The sequence below is a fragment of the Podarcis gaigeae genome, assembly GCF_964106915.1.
Source record: "Podarcis gaigeae genome assembly, chromosome: 12".
NCBI lineage: Eukaryota > Metazoa > Chordata > Lepidosauria > Squamata > Lacertidae > Podarcis > Podarcis gaigeae.
In genome coordinates this window covers 11356441-11379482 of record NC_139688.1, presented here as the reverse complement: position 1 = coordinate 11379482, position 23042 = coordinate 11356441, and the positions used below count along the sequence as shown (strand labels likewise).

General features: G+C 43.5%; 1 protein-coding gene and 2 long non-coding RNA genes across 7 annotated transcripts in view; 1 reads left to right on the top strand and 2 right to left on the bottom strand.

Moving 5' to 3' along the window:
• PRKAG2 (protein kinase AMP-activated non-catalytic subunit gamma 2) overlaps window positions 1–23042 on the top strand; it is a 205081-nt gene that overhangs the window by 147726 nt on the left and 34313 nt on the right. The window lies entirely within an intron of this gene.
• Window positions 6579–8878, bottom strand: LOC310828157. The gene is made up of 2 exons (XR_014556732.1): window positions 8355–8878; window positions 6579–7889 (listed from the first exon to the last, which is right to left on the bottom strand). It is a non-coding gene; the product is annotated as an uncharacterized lncRNA (long non-coding RNA).
• LOC310828074 lies at window positions 17818–23042 on the bottom strand. Its single transcript, XR_014556613.1, has 3 exons — window positions 22931–23042; window positions 21206–21254; window positions 17818–17871 (listed from the first exon to the last, which is right to left on the bottom strand). It is a non-coding gene; the product is annotated as an uncharacterized lncRNA (long non-coding RNA).

Below are 23042 nucleotides of genomic sequence, written 5' to 3'. Positions count from 1 at the left end.
AAACACTCCTAAATGGCCACTGCAGAGCCTCTGAGTGTGAAAGTCAACTGGCAACTTTCATAGGAGGAAGAAATTACTCATTTGGGGATTGGATGTATGAAATATAGCTTGGTGATTCAGTTGATAGATTATTCTTCCATCAGCCTTTCTGAGTGAACATGAGTTCTTCAAACCATTCACCTTTGACATGAGTTGCTGATCTAAGTATGGTCCACACAATATGGCAATCAAACATGGAGGATTTATTTCAGATAACAACAGAGAATTGTTGGGTTGGAAGAGACCCCAAAGGTCACTTAGTCCAACCCCTTGCAATGCAGGAACCTCAGCTAAAGCATCCTTGACAGATGGCCATCCCATCTCTAAACTCAATGGAAGGAGAGTCCACAACCACCTGAGGGAGACGGTTCCACTGTCAAACAGCTCTTGCTGCCAGAAAGTTTTTCCAGATGTGATCAACCTCCACCTCTGGCCATGTGAAAACCTTATGTCAGACCTTTGACTTTCTAAAGGTAAAGGGAACCCTGACTACTAGGTCCAGTCGCAGACGACTCTGGGGTTGCGACGCTCATCCCGCTTTATTGGCCGAGGGAGCCGGCGTACAGCTTCCGGGTCATGTGGCCAGCATGACTAAGCCGCTTCTGGCGAACCAGAGCAGCGCACAGAAATGCCGTTTACCTTCCTGCCGGAGCGGTACCTGTTTATCTACTTGCACGTTGACATGCTTTCGAACTGCTAGGTTGGCAGGAGCTGGGACTGAGCAACGGGAGCTCACCTTGTCGCAGGGATTCGAACCGCCGACCTTCTGATCGGCAAGTCCTAGGCTCTGTGGTTTAACCCACAGCGCCACCCGCGTCCCCTTTTTGACTTTCTAGCCCTGTGTTGATTTATACCCAGTCTTTCCTCAATAAGTACAAAGCAGCTAAGTTATTTTAAAAAAACAAAACACCCCATAATCTTAGTCACAATGATCAAACTTGCCTTGGATCAGAACAGCAATATAATATGAATACTCGGAGGTCTCCCTCCTGTCTTAAGGTGTTACGTCAGCATTTGTCGCAGGGCATGCCAACAGGACAACAACACAAAATAGGACACCTAAGTACTAAAACTTGGTGAGAAAGAGATGGGGAGACAATAGCAGGGGGTGTTATCTTTCAATGTAAGAGATGGGCTGACCAATCTTCTGTAGTCTACTTTTTGTAAAGCTAGAATTCTCCACCAAGGTGCATTAAATGTACCAAAAAAGTAGTTAGGGTAGCTGAGGCATAACTAATCTGTGCTAAGTGATCCCAAATATGTATGTGTTCTTTCTTAAGAGCATAAGAAGTGCCTGGGTGGCTCAGATTAAGGTCTACCAAATTCAGCATCCTTTGCAAGAAACCCGTCCATCCCCAAGCACTAAGTAACCCATATGGAGCTTGAAAGCTGTGTGCCATTTTTTATCTCCTGTGCACACCTAGTCTAGGGTGAGAAGATCCTTTCCCACATCAAGCCTTCCCAATTGCTATTTCCTACTTATGCCATTCCTATTACCCAAAATATTTTCTATCATTTGGTTTTGCCAGCTCCCTATATCTGGGGTCAGTTAGTATTGTTATGAGTTTGAGAAGGGGTGAGCCTAATGTCTGAACCCCATTCTAATTTTTAATAGCCAGGCTAGCTTCCTGGTGAGGTGATAGCCTGGGTGATGGGCCATTAAGGGGAACAAAGAAAGGGGCTCTGTGTGAGATGGCAAATGGATGGAGCCCCTTCCTTCAATTTGTGGGAAGCTAGAAGGATGGAGGCAGAGTTGAGATCAGAGACATGGGAATGATGTCAGCTAGAAGCTGGAAAGAAGCAGGCAGAAGCCAGAGAGAGAGAGGCATGCTTGATTTCTGTTCAAATCCAAGGCTGTTACAGAAACAATATCCTCTTGGGCTGTTAATGCTGTGAACCTCTCCACCATAGGGTCAGGCTGTATATATGCGTGTAAATAAACCATATATTATAAAGACACTACAGTCTCCGCTATCCCTTTTCCCGAAGGAAACACAAACCCTGGGTAAGTGCCTGGAATCTCACATTGTGCTGAGATTGGGGTGGCATACAACAGTATATTCCCAACCATAGGAATGGCAGGTGCTTTCTATCACCACGATCTCTTCCTAAAAATCTCATGCTGCTCCATATTTTTCTCCTTTACATCTAAATTTCTACTCTGCAATCTTGTTCTAACCTTAATTACTTGGTTTACTCCAACTCGCAACGGTTGTTTTGCACTAAATAGTCCCCAGTCCTACATTCTGCTTTTGCATACCGCTCATCTCTTGGTGTCTCCTGTGAGTCCGCTTTTCTGAAACTACTTTTAATACATCATTATTCAAATCTGACGATTGCGACATAGCCCTTTGCGTTTGATTAATGTCAGCACTGTGTATTTAGTGATATAACGCTTGCATACCAAAATAGTTTCAAAGCAGTTTACAAGTATAAAATCAAGTATTCAATATCCACACGTAATTGAAATACAGAATAAAGCAATTCCATCGAAACATAAAAACATCTGTATTTAATATATAAAATAAAATAAGCCTGCGAAGAAGCATAACAATTAAAACAGTTAAAAGAATGATTAAAAAAATTAGATCAGAAAGCTCAGGTTCAGGGAAGTGCTTGACTTAGAAGATATGTCTTCAAGAGCCAGGGGGTCGTCAGATATTTCAGCAATATTGATGTATTTGCTAATACTTATATTTGGTGCAAGAGACTCTGCAGATTGAAATAGTATTATCTCTTAATCTCTAGGATCACCAACATTCCCCTCCCCTTTTTTTAAGTGCCCTGCTTCTGATGGCAGTCTAATGCACAGAAACCTTTTCCCACCGTGGAGATAAATGGTGGGTAAAAACATTCACCTGCTAAATTTCTCTGCATGTGACTCCTGTTAAAGGTACAGGTGCAGGAATAATTTTCCTGTGAACAATATCCCATTTGACCCCCCAAACTTTCTTTACAGCAGCAGGAAAGTTTGCTGGGAGCTTGTTTGAGAAGACCATCATGGTATGGAAACAGGATCCTTGGTTGTCTTCTTTTAGCATCCATATTTACATCTCAGACCGTCCACCAGAACAAAATTTATTTTGTTTGTTTTTTTAAAAAGGTGGCTTAGACACAGGAAACTGAGATGACTGTGAGATGGATAGCTTGCCCCTGACTGTGTACTGTACTTATCACATCTTTCATTGGCTCAATAACTCTTCCTACTTTCTGGAGCGTGGCTGCATAAGATAGCCGGCAAGTCTGACAGTGGCGGAGAAACCATGATTTATAAGCCTTGCATCACATATCCTTTGCAGCCTTTCTGTGTTAGGACTTCAGCTCCTCTGACAGGGAATAACACATCTGCTGTCTACATGCTCAGGTTACAACCTGAAGATTTCCTCCTCTGCCTTTAAATCCACCCGTACAGCAAAATGCTTAGCAGCTGTGGCTTGTATTGTTTACCTGCCATTAGCTCCCTATATCTGTTGATGGGCGAAGAGGAAGATTTCAGAAATGGGGGGGACACTGGAAACAGAAGCTACCTCAGCATCAGATGATGTAAAGGTAAAAAGTGAACCCCTGGTCACAGCCCAGAAAGGCAAATTTAATTTATTTGACCCGAAGCCTCCCAGCTGAGATTTCACACACCTTAACTAGCTGGGCGTACTTTGTGCTTTCTAATTTTTATACTTTGCTATAAGTACAGGCAATGACCATTTTACACACATTCAATTTGTGTGTGGTCGTGCACACGCGCATTGCCGCGAACCCGGAAGTGACTGGGAAAAGGGCAACAGTGGCCCTTAAAAAGTGTGGAAAGGGCAAAAACGGTGTGAAAGCAGCACCTAGCAATCCCACAAGCTTTTGCAAGTACAATCCCAAAAGCCCTTGCGCCAACCGTTGAGGCCTGTGGAGAGTTGGAGTTTGAGAAAAGAGGTTTGGAGGGAACAACTGTGGTGGAGTTTGGCATCTGGTAAGTGCTGCTGGTTTTTTAAAGGGTTTTTCTGGGGTTTACAGAGGGGGTTAGTGGTTTTTTTCTATGGGCATCCCCAATATATGCGATTTCACTTAAACCCACGGTGCCTTGGAATGTAAGCCCCGTGTAAAATGGTCGTTGCCTGTAGTTCCACAGAAACTGAAATGCTTCTGTCTCTTTGTACAGTGGTACCTCGGGTTACATACGCTTCAGGTTACATACGCTTCAGGTTACAGACCGCTAACCCAGAAATAGTCCTGTGGGTTAAGAACTTTGCTTCAGGATGAGAACAGTAATCGTGCTCCAGTGGCGTGGCGGCAGCAGGAGGCCCCATTAGCTAAAGTGGTGCTTCAGGTTAAGAACAGTTTCAGGTTAAGTACGGACCTCCAGAACGAATTAAGTACTTAACCCGAGGTCCCACTGTATCTTCAGATATCTTAAGGGCTGTCATATGGAGGAGGAAGCATGCTTGTTTACTCCTGCTCTGGAGGGTAGCACTCGAACCAATGGCTTAAAGTTGCAAGAAAGGAGATTCCGACTAAACGTTCAGAAACTTTCTGACGGTAAGAGCTGTTCAGCAGTGGAACAGACTCTCACAAGAGGTGGTGGACTGTCCTTGGAGGTTTCTAAGCAGAGATTGGGTGGTCATTTGCACTGGACGCTTTAGCTGAGGTTCCTGCATTGTAGGGGGTTGGACTAGATGACCCTTGGGGCCCTTCCCACTATGATTCTACGTTTCTGTGCCTTTAACAGCAGAAATGCAGCAGGTGGAAGCTGAGTGCTGGGAGCAGGTTTACTTGCAGCATTTCTGTATGTCAGGCTGTTGTTAAAGGCACAGGAACAGAGCCAGTATATTCTGTATATATATTTAATGCAATCTACACGTCTGGAGTAGATAAAGCTTGGGCAGAGTGACTAAGGCAGAACCTGATGCGAGACTTGCCCTGCCTTAAGGAAATTTTAATGCTGTCTTGCAAACCTCCTGGTTGCAAAGTAAAGTAGAGGTAAAGGGACCCCTGACCATTAGGTCCAGTCGAGACCGACTCTGGGGTTGCGGTGCTCATCTTGCTTTATTGGCCGAGGGAGCCGGCGTACAGCTTCCGGGTCATGTGGCCAGCATGACTAAGCCGCTTCTGGCAAACCAGAGCAGCACACGGAAACGCCGTTTACCTTCCCGCTGGAGCGGTACCTATTTATCTACTTGCACTTTGACGTGCTTTCGAACTGCTAGGTTGGCAGGAGCTGGGACCAAGCAACGGGAGCTCACCCCGTAGCAGGGATTCGAACCGCCGACCTTCTGATCGGCAAGTCCTAGGCTCTGCGGTTTAACCCACAGCACCACCTGCATCCCCAGTTGCAAAGTAGCAGCTGCTTAATTTTATGGAAAAGTGTATGTTTGTTTATGTATCTGTCCCTAGTAGGGAGTCCAAAGCACTTTTTCCAGATAAAGAGTCTAAGGTTAGCTGGATTCCTTCAACGAAAGGTTAGGCCAGCTGTGTTTAGTGGGAAGACATAGAACTTCACACACACCGTAACATCTATAAGACAACAATTTGTACTTTGACTTCTTGTTATTTGAACTGCCTGACCTTCAAACAGTAGCTGGAGGATGGTGACTTAAACTCTTCCTTAGTGTCAGATTACCAAGTGTGAGTGGAATGCAGAGAGGCTGTAAAGGTAATGGGGGAGGCATGTTTCTTTTGCTTCTGTTTTTGTTTTGTTTTTTGCCTGGTGTGGGGGGGGGGAGAGGGAGAGGGAGACTGTTCTCTTCATTCCTTTCTCTGCAGCTTTATGGTGTGGCTGGTTTGAATAGATCTGCCATTTTAAAAAGGACGCCCAGTTCCAGAGGCTTTTTCTTGCAAATATTATTGTACATCTCCCTGGAACACTTTAATTAAAGGTGGTTGAGATTATTATTTTTTAAGTACTTTATTTATCTGGTCAAAGAGAGCAGATGAGCAGGCAGCAATAGCCAAGTGGAGGAACAGCAGAGCCACAAGGATCCAGGGGATGGAACTGGACCTCCTGCGGGGATGTAGGTCTTGGCAGGTACCCAGCAGTGCAGCCAGACTTGCAGAATGGCGCACAGAGATAACAATGCCATAGGATTTTTCAGTAAATTCAGCACAACTAAAAGCAGCGCTAAATAAACGTGGAACTGCATAAAGCCTACTAAAACAGCAGAGCATTGCCTGTCTAAAAATGGGAAGAGAGGGAACCATTCACATCTCCCCACAGAGGGCCGTCCAAAGTTGTAGTGCCACCACCCAAAAGGCCCTGTTATAGTAATCACCTCTTTTAATAGCCATTTGTCATGTGTGCATGAGAGAGCTCCCCCAGCCCTGGAAAAAAGCTGTACCTGGAAGTGTGTCCTGGCTGCAGCCATAAAGTCAGAAAGCTGATGTGTAAGATGACCTTACATTCCCTCCCATCCCCCTTCTATTAGCCCAACAAAGTTTCTTGTGCGTGCATTGGAAAACAATGTCTTCATTCTACCGATCATTTCACCTAAGATTTGATAGAGCTCCAGATAGGGTTGTGTGGGGGTTTTAATACAGAGGGTGATGATAGTTCTGCCCCCCTTTGCATTTTCTGTGCCTTCAGAAATAGTTCCTTTTTTCCTCTCGTCTTTTCCTCTCTTGCCTGACTCCATCCTTCCATTTCCCTCAACCTTTTTGCCGTGACTCTGCTTTTATAGCAACTGCCCATTCCTTTTCTCACTTAAAAAGATGAACACAAAATGTAAGAGAGCTTTTGGGTCTTTGCTTTCACGGCAGCTCCTGGACCCTAGTGGTGAATTGCATGCTTTCCTTTGATATGCATTTATTACATACGCTCTTAAGCTTTTCAAGCTTCACCTGGAAATGACTTGGCACAAAAAACACTTTGTGATTTCAGACATATTGTGTGTGGCCATATCTCTGAAGAAAGACTGGCTCTAGGCAAGTCATATTTGTCGTTGGTGTCTAAAGTCATGCTTGTGCACCCATCCGGTGGGCCTCCAAGGCTGCAGACTAAGTCAGAGTCCCAAGATTGGGCAATCTGCAAATATGGTCCATTCTCAGGCACAGGGTTTGGGAGAAGCAAGGTAAACAAGCAAACTCTTCACTGCTTAAAAGAATTAAAATGACAATTAACTCCCAGTCCCCATGCATTCCGAATGATGCCTCACATCTTTCTAATAACAGAAAATAGTGTTGTCTGAAAGAGGTCGTGCACACTAGGATTAGGTACAACCCTGCCCCCCAAAAAACTTGCTCTCTCCACCATCTCTGCATATCCCAGAGTTTCACATGGAGACTGCAGCAGGAAAGGAAAGTACCTCTAGCTTGAATCTGGCACTTCTTGAGAAGAAATTAGGTGCCTTGAGGGAAAGGGAGAATGTGTGCTGTCATTGTACTGTAGACCCAGCATTCCAGTGTTCAGGTGGGCAAACATGATTTAGCAAGTTGTGCCAAGAAGTTTCTGTGACTCGGCCATGATATGTTTACGCCCCGGTAAACATATCACAAAAGGGGATTTAGGAGCAGCTGCAAGCTCTTCTCCTTGGGCAGTGGCCAGTGTCTGTCTTGCCATTGATTCCTTAAAAATAGCATTTTGCCCAGTCTGGTTTCAGAGGCCCTCGGCTACCCGCCACTTCCCTGAGGGAGATTGCTCCACACGCTAATGGATCTCGGTGGACCACAGCCAGCAATAAATGCTTAAATAGAACTCTCCATTGACATTATAAATGCTGGTGCGAAAGCTGCTGCAGTTAGTGAAGGGCTGGCAGTTAAGTATGTCTGTCTGAAAACATCTTATGACTAGGGCTTCATAAATTTTTCACCAGGCACAGTAACTAAGTAGACGTGGAATAAGGGGGATAGGATGGCAATTACTCGAATGCTTCCTCTAGCTGCATGTTGTTGTTTAGTCATTTAGTCGTGTCCAACTCTTCGTGACCCCCTGGACCAGAGCACGCCAGGCACTCCTGTCTTCCACTGCCTCCCGCAGTTTGGTCAGACTCATGTTTGTAAATTCGAGAACACTGTCCAACCATCTCGTCCTCTGTCATCCCCTTCTCCTTGTGCCCTCCATCTTTCCCAACATCAGGGTCTTTTCCAGGGAGTCTTCTCTTCTCATGAGGTGGCCAAAGTATTGGAGCCTCAGCTTCACGATCTGTCCTTCCAGTGAGCACTCAGGGCTGATTTCCTTCAGAATGGATACATTTGATCTTCATGCAGTTCATGGGACTCTCAAGTGTCTCCTCCAGCACCATAATTCAAAAGCATCAATTCTTCGGCGATCAGCCTTCTTGATGGTCCAGCTATCACTTCCATACATCACTACTGGGAAAACCATGGAAAACCATGACCACTAGCTGCACAGTGGTCCATTTTTCCTTTCATTGTTAGGGAGGTTGGCTTGCAGCATTCAAGTAGACTTTCTCAGGTCTTCTTACAACAACCCTGTATGGTAGATTAGTAGCCTCTCCAGATATAGGCCTGGGCTGAGAGACAGCAGCTTATCTAAAGGCCAAAGGAGACATGGCGTGGGAGGTTGGGGGAAGCAGGTCTCCAAATACGAGTTGCTGGGAATCACAAGTTGGAACAGTGGCTCTTGTGTTGGAATCCTGCTTGTGGCTTTCCCAAAGGCATCTGGTGGGCCAAAATGAGAACAGGATCTGGGCTAGAGGGGAATTGGCCTGATCCAGTATGGGCTACGTTACTTAGGGTGCTTACAGACATGGATGATTTAGCCTGGTTGGTATCTATCTGCCTCAGGAGACAGTGGAGGAGTTTGCCTTTGAGGGTGAAGTCAAATTGTTGGAGAGTTACAGCGCCTGCTGTGGCTGTAGAGACTGATATGGCGAGAGATGTTTTGTTGCAGCTGGGGAAGATGCAGCATAGTGTTCCTTCTCTCTGTGTTCTTTCTAGCAGTCATTCCTCTTCTGCTATGGATGCACATCCTGACTGTTTCCAGGCAATGCCTGGTCATTGCTCCTCTGCTTTAAACAGGAAGGGCAGTAGCAACCTCATCTAGACTTCTGGAATCCAAATTGCATTCTGTTGTGATCAGCCCACGTTTCCCCAGTCCAAATGTTTATTGGGGGACATCACTTAGACTGTGAGGGGTGGGGAAAGAAGGTGCAGTACTCTCACCCCCACTGCTACCCTCCAAACATACTACAGTACAGTGGTACCTTGGGGTACAGACACTTCAGGTTACAGACGCTTCAGGTTACAGACTCTGCTAACCCAGAAATAGTCCTGTGGGTTAAGAACTTTGCTTCAGGATGAGAACAGAAATCACGCAGCAGTGGCGTGGCGGCAGCAGGAAGCCCCATTAGCTAAAGTGGTGCTTCAGGTTAAGAACAGTTTCAGGTTAAGAACGGACCTCCAGAACGAATTAAGTTCTTAACCCGAGGTACCACTGTACGGTCTTTTCAGGCCACTGTTGCTCTGTATAGGCTGGAACAATTGTGTGATGGTTCATCTACACCTCAGGAAATTGCATAGCTGTTCCATTATGTAAAGAGAACAAACAGATTTTTCTGAACTCTGGAGGAATAAAGAATCTGAACAGGGAAAACATGGGAGGAGGATGCTTTTATCACTACAGATGCCTCTGCAAATTAGAGTTTATGACAGAGGTCTTGCTGATTCAAAGCTTAGTGTTTTAGACTGCAGTCCTCAGCCCACTTACCTGATAGTAAGCCCCGCTGAATTCAGCATGACTTACTTTCTAGTAGATATGGTTGTGATTGTTCTGTTACTAAGCTACACATGGAGAATGAAGCTGCTGGATTTTTTAAAAGTGTGCATTACCCCGTTCCACAGATGATGTTGTGTACTGGGAATGAAATGGTGGCTTTCCCTAAGTTGTCCAGTAATATTTGCTCTCACTGCCTGCTCCTGCTCAATGGGACTGCTGTCTGTCCATATTCAATGCCACACCAGCTAAGCCATTGGGCAGCAGGAGGAGAGGAGAAGGAGGCATAAGATTGTTTGAAAAACAGAGTCTGCATGTAAAAACAAAAAGCAAAAACCTGCAACAGGCTAGGTTTAGCCACTGGAAACTGAAATGCTTTGGGGCAGCTGACTCATAATAATATTGGAGAATGTCTCAGCAGTGGGTTGGAAAATGTTTCCTCTGCATTGGATGACTGATGTGAACTCAAAATAGTTATTATTGCAGATTCATCACTGTCATGTTTTCAATTGGAACTGAGGGCAAGGATAAAAGCAACCTGTTGATAATTTTGATGGTTTTGCACTAGGGATGTGGCCTTGCTCTACAGTCCTTTAGTCAATTATAGCAGACTGGCTGAATATGGGTCCTTTGGCCAAGCGCTGCTTCTGCCTAATCCCGATTCACTCTAGTGATGTTTCACTGATCATTTCCTTAAAATGAGATATGTGCATACGTGGTTTGAGGAGTATGACAGTACAGTGGTACCTCGGGTTACATACGCTTCAGGTTACAGACTCCGCTAACCCAGAAATGGTACCTTGGGTTAAGAACTTTGCTTCAGGGTTAGAAGAGAAATCGTGCTCCGGTGGCGCAGCAGCAGCAGGAAGCCCCATTAGCTAAAGTGGTGCTTCAGGTTAAGAACAGTTTCAGGTTAAGAACGGACCTCCGGAACAAATTAAGTACTTAACCTGAGGTACCACTGTAGTATACAAGACACTTTGGGACATGGGCAGGTTGTCTGCACCACAGATGGATATAATTGTTTTAACCAGCGCAGCACCTTAGGGTGAAGGGTGGGAAATTAACATAATAACTGAACTGTCAGGGCTCTGTCCAAGGAGTCATGGAAATTTTGGTTTAGTAATGCTTTTTGGAAATGGTCTTTGATCCTTAGTCCTCACAGAACCAGAAGTTTCTCCCTCTCCTCCCACTTTGCCACCTGTGTGAAATTTGTTAGCTGGCTCTATGTGGACCTAGGGTTGCAAGTAACCCACCCGTGATCTAGGGTGAGATTCACAGTGACCAAAGAGAAGGCCTGGAATGGAGGTGTTTGTTTTGGAATGCCCTCGCTAGAGAGGTCTGCTTGATACCAATGTGGCTCAATTTTAGGCAATGTGTTGCAACAATTCCCACACACATAGAATTGCAGAGTTGGAAGGGACCCTGGGGGTCACTTAGTCCAACCCCCTGCAATGCAAGAACATCAGCTAAAACATCCATGACAGATGGCAATCCATACACAATAGATTTTCTTTGAACAGAAAAGCTGTCTTATGGCTGTTTCTTACATTCTTATGCTACATAATTTTATTGCATAGATAGATGATAGATAGATGATTGATAGATAGATAGATAGATAGATAGATAGATAGATAGATATTTTTCGCTCTATAGGACGCAATTTTTTCCCCAAAAATTAAGGGGAAATGTGTGTGCGTCCTATGGAGCGAATGCAGGGTCCTTGGCTTCAGCGATAGCAACGCGAAGCCTCCGAAGTACAAACGGAGCGCTCCCTCCGCGCTCCGAAGGCTTTGCGTTGCTTTCGCTGAAGCCTGGAGAGCGAGAGGGGTTGGTGCGCACCGACCCCTCTCGCTCTCCAGGCTTCAGGGATAGCCGCCTGAAGCCATTGGAGCACAGCGGGACCTCGCGCTGCGCTCCAAAGGCTTCGGGTTCCTTTTGCTGAAGCCGGGAGAGCAAGACTCTCCCGGCTTCAGCAGAGAGGGAGAGCTGTGCAGTGCCCCTTCAGTGAAGCGGGAAGAGAAATGGAAGGGGCTCCATTTCTCCTGCCGCTTCACTGAATGGGCACTGAGCAGAGAGGGGGAGATATATTTTTTTCTTGTTCTCCCCCTCTAAAACAAGGTGCGTCCTATGGTTGGGTGCGGCCTATAGAGCAAAAAATACGGTAGATATATATTTCCAGCTCCCTTCATGTGTTTCAGAACCAAAACTGTCCCTCTCTTTGTATATGCCTTCCTTGTTAGAACTGTTATACACTGAAACATTCTATTTGGATTCCTCTGAATTAAGGCAGCTGCCGACATTGATGGCATTTCAATGTCTGCAAAAGTAGAATCATATAACTGTAGCGTTCGAAGGGACCACAAGGGTCATCTAATCCAACCTCCTGCAATATTTTACCCAGTGTGGGACTCAAACCCATGACCCTGAGATTAAGATTCTCATGCTCTACCGACTGAGCTATCCTGTATTTGTTAACTTAATATTTCATTTACCTAATACAACTGTTTTGAACTGAAGGACTACAGCAATTTATCTTAATGTATTTTTGCACACTGTCTTGTGATGTTTACATGGAAGGTGGTATATGAATGGTTTTAATTAATAAGTAAATTCTGGCTACTCAAATAGTATATTTGGCCACCATACCGATAATCATGTGCACTGTTAACTCACCTTTTCTCAAACCCCAGAACTGCACAGGCATTATATAAGCCACAAGAGAGAGTTTGTACTTTACTGAATGACATTTTACGCTTGGTGCAAAACAAACTACGGGGGGACTAATCTGTTCAGAGAGCCCTTGAACAAGGAGTCTCACGTCCTGCAGTACGTCTGCTAAATAAATGAAAGAGATGGCCGTTTTCCTCCCGCAAGTTGCAGAGTGAAAGGAAAAACTCTCTGCCAGCCTCCTAAACTGGATTACACGATTAATTGTAATTTATATCACTTGAATCAGTTATATTTCTACAAAGCCTGTCTCCAGGTACAGTTTTTGCGATGGGGGAAATGGAAGTCCCATTCTCTTCCTCATTAGCTCCATTGCTTTATGCTGCCAAGAAGCCATTAACATCAGCCTAGCCTGGTTCACCCCTTTGGCAGATTTGCAATTAACTTAGTTCTGGCTAGGGCCTGCAGTGCTGCCTTAGGCCAGTCACTGGGATGGACAGCTGATTCATTTCTCAAGGGGAAAGTGGAATGGCACTTCTCATGACTGACTGATGTTCTTTTTTCAGGCTCATAATAAGCCAAAAGGTAAAGAGGATCTTAAATGCATGTGTCCTAAATGTCAGTGATTTGATTGGGCCAGTGCAGATGTAACACTTCTTGACTGTTTAGCAATGGATATGCAATGGAAAAAAATCAAGATTATGTGTACCCTTCCTCTGCTCTTCTAGCCCAAGACTCTCCTCTTCTTCTTCTTCTTCTTCTTCTTCTTCTTCTTCTTCTTCTTCTTCTTCTTCTTCTTCTTCTTCTTCCCAATCCTATCACTAGTATGCTATGTCTGCTCCATCCTGAAGACAACCTCAAGACTTAAATAAGCCTTGTACAATAAGATAAAATACAAGGCTTGTCGTTTGCCAGACTGATTAAGATGGGAAGGAGAAGGAGGTTGTAATGACTGTTGCCGCTGAGTGGCTGAATTACTGCAAAGCCCAAAAGCTGGCAGCTCTGGTGCCAATGAGTGCAAAGATACCTGGGCAGTGCAACCATTAGTCACTTTCTTTGCCATTTGAGCAGAAGAGCCACCCTTGTTTTGTCTCCATCTCTTGACATTACTGGAGCAAAACCAATAGTGCCAGATGATCCAAGAGTACGTATATATATTCTCAAATTTAACTTGAAACACATATATTCCTACACAGTAGGAAGGTTTGAGGCTTGCACAGTTTGAGTTGGAAGCACCATGGTTTAGACATGACTATTTCAGAGAGAAGAACTGGAAGCATGTGCAAAAGCTATAAATTGTGGTGTGTTTCATTCACAGATGGTGGGAAAAGTTCCATTTGTAACTTTGTGCATTCAAGATTGGTGTACCTTGATTTGCATTTAGATAGGAATTCCTTCTCATTAGACTTTAGTCTGTTAAGCTTTTTTAAAAAATGTGTGTGTGTGTGTGTGTGTGTGTGTGTGTGTGTGTGTGTGTGTACTTCTTAAGAAGCACTGGGAGGGAAATTAAAAACTAGTATGACATTCTTAGTTGCAGAGACATATTTAGAGCATAATGCTGAAGCCATTAGTTTATTGGCTTCTGTGTTTTTGGTGGAAACAAAGGTTTTTTGAAAGAAGTGTTTTGTGTATCAAGGAAGGTCAACTGTTAATAAAGGGCACCCATGGCTCTTCTTGAAGTGCTTGAGTAACTCTCTGTCATGCGGTTCTGGCTTTAAAACAAGATTCTTGAGCCTCTACCCAGCCATAGCAGATTAATATGTAACCACTGGAATTACTCAAAACACCATTTGCTTAGGTGCATTCTGTATGTTATAAATGAAAGTCATTTTGTCTGTTGAGACGCCAACTTTTCCATTCCTTGAAAAGCAAGAATATTACACAAATAGGATACAACTGATATCGGTATATGGAGCCCATTATTTTGTCATTTTTTTTCTCTACTGAAATGGGCACTTCATTGTTGCATCTGAGGTACTTACATGTTGCTGGTCTGATATGCCTTAATTTTTAGGTAGACCTAGTGTTTTAAAACGGCCACATTGAAAATGCAGATACTAATGTAGGCAGGACGATGCACATTGTATGAGTGAATTTGCTGTACAACCTGGAATGTGGTGCAGATCTTCCTTCCTGAGGAAGAATTTGGTGACGTAAGGGTGGATTTGCTGATGGCTTAGATTAGAGCAGGGTCTAGGTAGGACTTTTTGTAGTCTGCAGTTCTGGCTTCTCCGCCATGCACACATTCCTTTTCTAATATCAAGTATCCTTTATTAGGCATAGCAAACCACACATTATCAAACAGACACCGTATACAAATTGTGCAAAATACGAGCTCAGCATAACAAGGTTTGTCCCAGTCAGATCTTTAACTCCAGAGGAAATCAATTTGCATAAATAATACAATAGAACACTACCACATCACCGATCAATTAAGAACCACATTCCTTTTCTCTCTAAATGGCTGCAATATATGCTTCTGCTAGCTGTCGGAACTCCAGTTCACAATGAATAGTTATGATGGGCAACTTGAATTAGAGATCAAGTTGGAAGCAATACTTGTGAGAATCAGAATTTTGGGCTTGTGTTTACAGCTTCAGTTGAAAGAAATTTGGATTGGCATTTGAGAGTCAATATTAAACTAAGATTTAGTTTTGTTGGAGGAAACACAGCTTAGCACCTTTGGGTGACATCCATGATTTTGGATTTGCAAGACCTTTCCTCCCCACCCCCTACCCCAAGTGAGTTTTCAGTCTCCTTGTGGTGAGCTCTGTATGGGAAAGTCTTCAGAAGTTCTGGCTTTATGGGGTTTGTATTGGATCATGCCTCAAGCTTGTTTTGACCCTGATGTACATGGAATTTGCTGCAGGTTATGTGCAAAAGCGGCACTTTCAGTGTAGTGAAAGCAGCACAAATTCATCCTTTTCTCATATTATTTTGTTCTATAGCTAGGATGTTCTTGTGTGCTGTTTGTTTGTTCAGGGCAATAAAGATAAATTCTGTTTTGGACAGATATTTTGCAAATTGTTTGCAAAACATGCAATGAAGATACGCTGTGCTATCAAAGCTTGATCTTTTGCCAGTGACTAACCATGCAGTGAATAACCCTACAAGGACTTATCTGCACTATTGTCTTAGACAGGTTTAACTTGTCATTCTCTTTCTAAAGACTCTTGTGAAGTACAGTAACTTTCTGTGAAGAAGGCTAGCTATGGCTTTCAGAGAATAAAAGGCATTGTCATAAATACTATGATTCCCAAGATTCTTTGGGGAGAACTTTAACTGTTAACCTTGTATAAGTTTTATTTCCACGGGCAGAGCTATACTACATTGTGTATTGGTACACAATTAAAAGACTTTGCCGGATGGAGTACTTTGGATTCTATTTCCTACTCAAAAGCTTAGCAGTATTTGGGATAAAAGCCAGGGCCTTCAAGTTAGTTGAATTGCAGCTCATATTCTTCCATTACAGAAGCACTTTAATTTTATTCTGATCCATATTTTATTACTTCAAACAGCCCTTGGGTGGGGGTTAGTGTTATTGTGTGGTGATTTTGCCTGGATCAGCATTTTGATTGCAAGCACCCGGTTGTAATAACTCCACCATAAAAGCAGTCTTGCTCCAAAAGAAAGCACAGAAGAGAAACAGCACTGAACTATTCTTATCCTGCATTTTGTAAAATGCATTTGGTGCAAAGCAATTAGATTTTCATATTTCATATAACAACTCAGCTATCCATAGCTCTAACGTGAGTATAGTGATAATGAAAATTCTGGCTTAGACTCTGTTATTTCTTTCACACTTTTTGTTTGGCACTTCAGTATGTTGGCAACATTGTATTCAAAGTCCACTCCTAAAATTATCAATATTTTAAAAATCAGAGTGGCCTAAATGTGCTATGGAAGTCCTCAGCAGAGAAATCCAGGAAATGGAGAATGTGACTTATCAGTGTAATGAAAGCTGCAACCCTTGACAAACAACACAACTTTAAAGGCAGGTACCAAGAAACTGTCTCCTCACTGGCAACAAAATGCAGATCAATTGCACAAGGTCAGTGAAACCATTAATGCAGCGAGTGAAAGTTATATATATCTCAAGGTTATCGGAGAGCATGAAACTAATCCAAATAGGTTTGGCATGAGAATGGGTAACTTGGTCTGACTCTTATGCCCAGCGACTCTCATAAGGATTAGTGGAAGTGTCTCATAGTACTCTTTTTATTATTATTATTAATTGATTTTAATTCGTTTTGCTACATCAAACATTAAAAGAAACAAAAGAAACATACATAACACATACACATAAAAAAGAAATACATAAAAAAGAGAAATAATAATAACGAAAACAAAAGAAAAAACATCTCCTAACATAAGATACCAACAAATTAATTTACATTTACTAAATAACACACAACACTGATTGACTTCCCTTCATCTCGGTTTCAGAATATATTATATTATTTTTTATCTGCAGTTTCTTTTCCTCAAAAAACTTTTTACATCACAAGTGTTGCGTCACACCTACTGTGATTTTTAAATTTTAACCTCTGTTTCCATGTATGTCATAAATTTATTCCATTCTTTGTTAAACTTTATATCTTTTTGATTTCTTATTTTCTGTGTCATTTTTGCCAATTCTAAATAATCAAATAGTTTGGATTGCCACTCGTTTATAGTTGGGATTTTTGATGTCTTCCAATTCTGCGCTATTAGAGTTCTGGCAGCCACTGTCGCGTACTGAAAGTACTCTTAGCATGCACTAGGCCTGCACTACATGTGGCCCAGTCTGCTGAAGTCAATGTACTACAGGAATTGTCAAGCACCTGCTTTGCTGTATTATGCAGGCTGCAGCCAACCTGACGAGTCGCATGTTGTGCAGGCTCATTGCACATATAACATGTAGCAAGTGCACACAACAGAGTGGTCCACACAAGCGCAGGATAGCAAAATGAAGGCACGGTTTAGTAACAGTTTCAGAAAGCAGAGCCGGTTCAATGTTGCTCCAAGCACTTGCAAGGTTCAACAAGGCTTAAGGTGGCCCCACAAACAAATTTCATCCGCCTTCAAAAGCAAAGTCATGCTCCCCCAGTGAAATATACTCAGAGTCGCAAAGTGATTTCATGCTCTTTATTCAGCTCATAGTGGTGAGGAGGAATGAATGAAAGTCCCCTCAAGGTATCTGCTTTATATACATTATTTACACAATGGGCTGCACATGATTGGCTAATTCCGGAATTCTACTGTAAGCCAATCAGGTTGTGGATTCACTTAAATCTGGAGCATGATTGGGTGGTTCCTGCCAACCAATCATACTGCTGCATTGTTCTAGGACCAATCCGACTGCTGCATTCTGAATCCTATTGTTCTAGGACCAATCAGACTGCTGCCTTTTGGATCCTATTGTTCTAGGACCAATCAGACTGCTGCAGTTTGGATCCTATTCGACTCAGTACATAACACCCTCCCATCATATTCTCATGCGGGTCCCTTCTCCAGTCTTCAGCGAGTGGCTGGAAGTGGGGAAGTAGAGAAAAATGTCTTTTTTTACCTTCCACTCTGCATACAAACTCTGGATTCTGCATCCCCCATGCCCCCACCTCACTCTGAGATTGCATAGATCTTTCTGGTGCCGCCTTAACTGAAGAGAATGCAAACAGCACCAGCGGATTTGTTTTGGGTTTTGCTTTGCTTTTCAGATCTTCCCAGGGTTGAGGAAATCTAATTTCACTCAACAACAAATGATGGCTGGGTTCTGGTTGAGGACAGTGCCCAGAAATCCTGGACTCAAGTTCACAGTCCAGTCCGGTGTGGACAAGCCCCTTATTTGCTTAATAGGCGCAAATAGGAAGCATCCCGAGAGACAGCTGGAGATATGGAGACTGCTGGTGCCATCCTAGCAACATAATTCAGTGATAGAGCACATATTTGAGATGCAGAGGCTCCCAGGCTCAATCCATGGCACCTCCACATAAGACTGGAAAAGACCCCTTTCCAAAAGCCCCAGCGAGCCACTGCCCATCAGTGTAGACCATACTGAGCTAGATCAGGCCAATGGCAAGGCTTCTTCATATATTCCACATTTTGTCAGATTGCATATGCCTAGGAAAAGTAGCATTCTGAGTGTATACTATGCTGCCCAAGGAACATAAGTAGGAAGTGTTTGGGTGGTCTGTTGTGGTGAGGCAGCAAATTGATCTTGCAATATGAATGTTTTAGTATGTTATTGTGCAAGTCCACAGTAGGAGATCCAGGAACAAGAACATCTGCATGCAGTCTTGGATGTTTTGGTGTTGCTTGCATTAATACTGAGCCAATGAAACTTTTATGGTGTGCCCAGTAGAAGCAGCAACTGGAATTTTACCTGCATGGGTTTAAGTTGTGATGTTATGACTATTTTCAGCAAGAATTTTAAAAAATCCAAATCCAAGTTAGTCATTTGACAATGAATCTTACGAGGCTTTTCAAAAATGCAGAATAGGAACATAAATGGTAAATACCTCTTCCCTGCAGGTTTCAGCTACCACTTCCTTTTGCTTTAAAAGAGTGTTTTGGACTAGTGTACCTCCCAGTTCATGTCTTGCAAAGAGTAATAGCTTCTTCTGCAATCATTATCGGTGCTGCTTGAAGTTCACTTTCAAGTCATTATTCTGCCACAAATGATGCTGGAAGGAATTGGCATCTGGGGTTATTAGCATACCTGTGTGGGATTGGCAAGTACTAGAATGACTTGCAGATTTATTTCTGCAAGCACAAATTGCTGAGTTGGCCTGGGATCTTTTATAGGTTTCCTATTTCCCTCCCTTGGGCTTTCTGAAGCTGGTCGCTTTTGGGGATTGGGATACTGAAGTTAGATGGGCCATTGCTCTGCTCTGGTCTCGTCAGTTGCAATTATATTCTGATGCTCGGGAGGAATGCCTAACATCTCTTTTGTTTTTAATTAACATTCTGTTAACGTTCCTAATTTAGGGACTTGCTGGGCTTTGGTAGTTCCTGTCCTGTGTGCTGACTTCAAGAAAAGTCTGTATTCTCTGCATGGCCGCTATGGCTCCTTTTGAAGTGCCGCATTGTGCATCCAGGGGCATTCCTAAGCAGCAGTGGCATCTGCTGCCACAGCACAGCAGGGGAGAGAGAACTGTTTCCGAGGAAAATGAATACTCTCATTGAAGTTCAGTGGCTGGTGGCAGACAGAAGCCTCAGGGAGCATCTGAGCCCTGCAGGAAATTGCTGGCTCTGTCTCTCTCTAAGGAAAAACACTTAAGGAACCGTGTAACAACAGTTATGACCCTTAAGATCCAAACTGACAACTGGTAGGCAAAAGATGAAGGGGTTAGGAAGATGTGAAATTGAAGGAACCTTTCAGGAGAGGTTTCAGTCACCCTGGCAAACCTAGTCTCCAGCATTGTGTGTTTGGTTGCTTACGTTGTTGAAACACTACACTTGAAAACCATGTTTTGGGGTGTGAAGATAAAAAGGGAATCTCTTAAGGCTGCTGTATCTGCCCAATGAGCTTCAAAGGACAAGTATTGGGTAGGGATGGAATCTCTGCATAAATCAAGTGTGACCAGGCTGTCTTCTAAAAGGTAAAACATATGAAGAGTTATGTTTATTCTTAAAGCAACTGTTACCTTGCCTGAAAAGCCAATAAACCTGCTCTTCTTTTTATACTTCATAGAACATAGAAATTAGATCACTGGCCACTGTGCATTGGTGAAAAGCCTTGTTTTGCATAAGGCTGAGCACTGCTTGCAGCAAGATCCTAAACATGCTTCTTCATAGAATTAGGTTGGAAGGGACCACAAGGATCATCTAGTCGAACCTTCTGCAATGCAGGGAATAAGCAGCTGTCCCTTACGGGGATCTAACCTGCAACCTTGGGATTATCAGCACTGTGCTTTAACCGAATGAGCTATCCAGGCTATGCAAGATGAGTCCCTCTGAGTTCTGTGAAGCTTGCTCCACAAGAATTGCTGCTTTATATGCCTATCATTTATTCAGCTGATCCGCACCATGGTTTTTTTTGCAGTTCCTGCCTTGAATTATTTCAGTGGAGGAAAGCTACTTCTGAGTATGTTTACGTTAAGCTTGCAGGTTTGGTCATTTCAAGTAACTAATGGTTTTATCAAACGTGCACTAAGCATGTGCATTAGAGCAGTAATCCCAGAAAAACAGATAGAGGACAGAGTGTATGTGGACCTGTTCTGTGTGTAGAACAAATTTCAAAGTATGAGACTACAGTTACTCTGGATTCAGAACCTGAGAGTATGTGATAACATTACTGAAGTAACAGTCTCTGAATTTTGCTCCCTGAGCCAATTCTACATAGACAAAGGGAGCTGTGCATTTTTCTTCCACAATTACATGGTTCTGGTTGCAGATACACTATTGCCTTGTGAAAGAATATGAATGATGCCGTGGGCTGAATAAGGATTGAGTGAGACTATAAATATTTTGGAAGAATTTGGAAATGGGTGATTGATGGAAGCAGCAACTCCCCAGGCATATTTGAGGTGACTGACTGTGGAAGAGTTAGATGGGTGAATTGAGGTATCAGATTTTATATACAAGTAGAAATATGTCTGTGAAGTAGTTCTGATCACATTGACTTCATAGTTATGGTGCACCTTCTTCTAACCCTAGCATAAGTACCCACTGGATACAGTCTAAGACCTTTATATTTAGGCAAGGATTTGGTTAAGATTGTGTGTGTGGTTATGTTGAGAAGTGTGATTTAAACTTATTTAAATTTAGAATCCTTATGTTAAGCATACCGGTATCTACTTCCCTGAAAGCCTGAGAATTTGGCAGTGGATAATATAAGCTCAAAAATAAACTCTGTGCACTTACAAAAGATGAGTAATGTTCTGAATTTTTCCTGTGCTCCTTAAAATTCTGCCTGTTGAAAACACAGAAAACCAAATTCAATAATAGGAAAGCATGAAATTACATAACGTGCCATATTCTTACAAGATATAAATCTAATTTGTAGTTACTGTGCAAATCCCATTCAGGTAAAGTCTATTCTGAACCAGACTTTCTTACAAGCTTTCCATTTTTATTTTGCTCTAATTTCTTAAATTAGTTTAAAGATCGGGCCTATACCCAGCTCTAAGACTTGTTTGGCTAAGCATGTTAATCCACGGACCCTTCAAGATAAAGCGGATAAAGTATGAATAATGCACTTGTAAAGTGCAGTATCTACCTTTTAAGAGCAGTTCATTGCTGTCAGAGATACCTAATCCTTTCAGCATCTCTGCTGAACATTAAGGGGGAACAGCATATGCACCCTTGGGAAATGGGGGAGCCAGGGGGTGGAAACAGGAGAACCAATACCTCTTACAGTGAGGGACATGAGAAGTTTTAAGCAAGTTAGATGTACCCACGAGTGGTTGAAAAATATAAGAACATATGCATCTGTTGTGTGGATATAAATTTGCTTCTTAAGCCAAGGGTGGGGAGCCTGTCAGCAACCTTTTTCAGCCGTGGGCCGGTCCACTGTCCCTCAGACCATGTGGTGGGCCGAACTAACGAATTCCTATGCCCCACAAATAACCCAGAAATGCATTTTAAATAAAAGCACACATTCTACTTATGTAAAAACACCAGGCAATCCCCACAAATAACCCAGAGATACATTTTAAATAAAAGGACACATTCTACTCATGTAAAAACACGCTGATTCCCGGACCGTCCACAGACCGGATTTAGAAGCTGATTGGGCCGCATCTGGCCCACGGGCCTTAGGTTGCCTACCCCTGCTCTAGATGTTGCTGCACTTCCCATCAGCCCTAGCCAGCACGGCCAGTGGTCAGGATGGAGTGACCAATACCTGGAGGGCCACATTTCCCCCTTCCTGCCTTAAGCACTCTGCTGGGGGGTTGAAGACTAACAACAAGTGCACAGGTTTGGCAGGATCTGTTCAGTGGTGATGAGTACTGAATGTGGAAGTTGGCAGAAATACACCTCCATCTCATTCTTCTTGTGCAACTGGAGGATGAACTGAAAAAGACGAGCAAGGCTGCACACCAAATAATGGGAATACAATGTGTGGGCGCATATTGAAAGGTGATGGTGAAAAACAAAGTTAGGTGGGATAGGGTGCCCTGTATGCAAGGATGGGGCATTATGGTAGGCTTGCCAAACTGTGGGGTCACCGACACATCTGTAGAATGTGCATCCTGCTCTGTGAGGAGAGGAACTAACATCTGGATCATATTGCAGATAAACTAAGATCCAGACAAATCTCAGTCCATTCTTACTGTGGCACAATGGGTCAGTGTGCCTGGCTGTTAACCAGAAGGTTGGCGGTTCAAGCCCACCCAGGGACAGCTGTGGGCAGGATTCCTGCATTGCAGGGGGGGGGGGGTTGGACTAGATGAAACTCGGGATCCCTGCTAACTCTGCAATTCTATGTGCCGTGACTGGCAGGAGGAGACAAGAACATGAAGCTTCTCCCCTGCACCAGAGCAGTGGTTCATCCTGTTTTCCGTGCAGGTGAATGCACACTGGACAATACCAAAAGCAGCTGGCGGGGGTGGGGTGTGTGGGAAAGAAGCGCGTCTCCTGTCCTACCTCCGCCTCTTAAGTCTAATATGGAATCCTGCGGCCCTGATCGCTTAACGGCGGCGTAGGAGTGGGGAGGACAGTAGGCGTCTTATTCCCCTAGCATAATAGGAAACTTGCC